We start from the raw sequence: 3,370 nt of genomic DNA on the forward strand, positions 1-3,370 counted from the left end.
TAAAATCAATAATTCACAAATTAGGTTAATGATGTAGCTAATTTTTTATACTCACAAGAGAATAAGGGAATAAGTGATGCAATCGATTTCTACATGACAGAGTCAGAAAGAAGACCGGGTGTGTTGTTGTTCTTATAACATGCCTTGCTTCAGAACCCACGCCATGTACTATCTCTGGTTCACTTTCCTGCAATATAAATCCAACATGAACAGATTATCAATAACAACTGATGATATATAAGAATTTTATGAATGATATATAAGAAAAGTTATGATAAGGGAAAAGGAACTTGCACTCACTCTTTCTTCATCATGTTCTACCTTGTCGCATCTCAAGCATCTCTCTCCCGAGCCAGTCAACTGAACTAGATAAATAATTCAAGCCGGTAACAACTCTGGAACTGCCAACTCCGCCATGTCCAAGGTTGGTAGAAGCCATTTAACACCTGATGAATAGCACAAAGGTGGCAACGACTGTTTCTTTAGTAACTTCCAGGAAGTTTTTTATAAATGTCAACCAAGGGTATAATGGACCAAACTTGAAATAAATTTATATTTATCCCTGACATGACGTTGAAGTTTTCAACCTCGAGTGTCAATACCAAGCATATCCCTGGAACTTTGTGCTGTTGGATCGATGTATATCAGGAGCTGTAAAATCAAAAATAAAAAACATTAAATATGAGTAAATGCAAATTGTAACTTACCAATAGACATTAAATATGAGTAAATAAAAAATCAAGAACATCATCAACCAATAGTTTGATACCAATAAATTCATCACGATTAGCAAGGCTTCTAGCAAGGCTAATTGCTCATTCACTATAATCTATTCCAGTGAGATCAGAGAACCTATTTATACTAACATCAAAAGTAATAAAGAATGATTTATCAATTATCATCGTACCAAAAGGAGGAATAAGTGTTATTATGTATAATACTATACCCCTGTTTAGCAAGCTCTTGAAGAAGTAGCCCATTGCCTGTTCCAACATCAAGAACACTCCATCTTGCTAAATCTTTATCCTCTTGACTAACAGACTCAGAGTCATCAATTTTATGTTGAATTTTTAAATGTCTTTGTGAAATGTCAGCACATAGTCCTTTTTTCCATGAAGCAACCATTTCCATGACATCTGCCCCAAACCTTTAGAAAGAATTTAAAAAGTCATACAAAAAAGCATCTTGTCAAAGAAGGTATATGTCATAGTCAATTAGATATGCATACCAAACTTCACCAGCATCCCCATGTTCACGAAAATTTGTCAATTCATGTGCATATGTTGCATCCCAGTAACTTTGATACCCCAGATGATTACCTTGGTTAAAGCTTTAATTTACTAAACCTTCAATTGGAACTGAAGAAGCATAGGGCACTACCCTTGCTGTTGTAATTGATGATTGGGACCCATTTTGCCTAGCAATAACAGATCACAGATGTGACCATTATTGCAACTAAATGAGCTTCAATTCCATTCCATATCTTCAATTCCAACTCTCAAACGCTAAATGGTAATTTTCTCCAGCACTAGCAACTTCAGGGTAAGATTGACAAGTTGATTTAGTTAATGAAGAATCATGATCTTGAAACTGAATTTCAACTAAACAACACATGGGTGTCTTCAAAGTCAAGATCAAGAACTAAAGACGATGGAATTTTCTAAAAAAGAAAAACATTAAGAACAAGAACAAAGGCAAAAGGATTGGATGTTTAAGAATCATAACCCTAATTTGTTTACTAATCACAGATAAAAATGCCCAGATTGGGAAGGAAAATAAACATGCAGGTTCCAAAAATCAAGAAACCCGAACAATTTATGAAGATCTTATAAAATCAAAGAGCTAAATCCAGATAAATTCTAACACTGAAAGAAGAACAAGAAAGGGGTTTGAAAGATTAAAGATGAAAAAACATGAAAGCAGAAATTATACTCTATGGAGGAGAGACTTACCTAAAGTCGCAGGAGAAGAAGTGTTTATGCAATCAGAGTAGTTTTAGGGTTTCCTTCGGTTACTCCCTTCATGTCTCCGACAATCTCCATCTATGGAGGAGAGAGATGAGAGAAAACACAGTGGAGGGGGAGAGACGAGAAGGTGGATGCAAGCGCTTTCCAGAACCAGAATCCAATGTTGGAGAAGATGCAGCAGATGCAAGCGCTGTTGTGGTGCGATGTTGGAATGGTGGAGTCCGAGAGAAAAAACAAATTATGATGGATAGCTATCATTGTTGGTGATGTTCGATTCATCAGAAGCCCTAGTTCTTCACTCAATCGTCTATTTTGTGAAAGAAGACATTACCATTGCAAATGCGTTATGTTTGATTAGGGTTTACACAGAGAAGGAAGTGAAAGTCGATCGCAGAGGAAGGGGTTGCAGAGAGAAGGAAGGGAGAGAATGAAATCGATTTGGCGGGTGTAGAGAGTACACAGGGAGGATGGCGGGTGTTCAAAATTTTGGGGGATTTCATTTTCCCTCGGACACGCGCGTTTCTTAAAAAAAAATATAAAACGACATTCACAGATGACGCACAAGTGCCTTCCGTGTTTTTAATATTTTTACATCAGACACTAATTTAAAGGCACTCAGTAATGCGCGACATAAATCCTTAAAATTTTTGAAGAGATGACACTTTTTTAATGTCACTCTCTAATGCGTAACATAAATCAAAGAGCGTCGTGTTTTGCGCGTCGTAAAAGGCTGTTTTTCTAGTAGTGAGTGAACCTATCAATTGTGGTATAGTTCAAGCAAGTAGGGTATCGAACACAGGGAACGGCAAATTAAATACTAAAACCTAATTTATCTAATTTAACTAATAAGTAGTGGTTTTCTCTAGTTTTACAAGACTAGAAACTTACTAATTATTACTAATTTAAGCTAGAAAACAAAGACTTGACTAGATTCAATAACGGAGAAATACTTCTATTTAGTTCAACTTAATTGATCCTATGGTTGATTTCAAGGTAAAAGTGCATTGGATTAATTCTTTTGCTAGTTACCGATTCAATTGATTAATTCCGTATTCACTTCATTAATCCTTAGCAATTAAATCAATTTAAACAATGGCCAGTTGTCTATTTCAATTAAATCTACTAGATATAATATTCGGGTTAAGTTAGACTTGCAATAGCTAATTAATTTATCTTTTAATTAACTTCTTGTTTAATGGTCATCTCACAAGCTTGCACGTAAATTTACTTGATTTTCTTATTAATCCTAGTTTCATGTTCATTACACTAGACATATGACAAAAAGTGTTCACTAAGCATATGAGATTGATAACTAATAGATGTTCATGCTAATTAATTATCTCCCTACTAACAGAAAATCAATTATCATTCATACACAAGGTTCTTTAGCAAGCTAAAATAAC

At 35.0% G+C, this 3,370-nt stretch overlaps 1 pseudogene; it reads right to left on the reverse strand.

Annotated features, from left to right (window-relative positions):
• Positions 1–716: 716 nt before the first annotated feature.
• LOC128127272 (uncharacterized) lies at positions 717–1,447 on the reverse strand (annotated as a pseudogene).
• Between the last annotated feature and the right edge of the window lie 1,923 nt (positions 1,448–3,370).

This window comes from Lactuca sativa, chromosome 7 (assembly GCF_002870075.4).
Source record: "Lactuca sativa cultivar Salinas chromosome 7, Lsat_Salinas_v11, whole genome shotgun sequence".
NCBI lineage: Eukaryota > Viridiplantae > Streptophyta > Magnoliopsida > Asterales > Asteraceae > Lactuca > Lactuca sativa.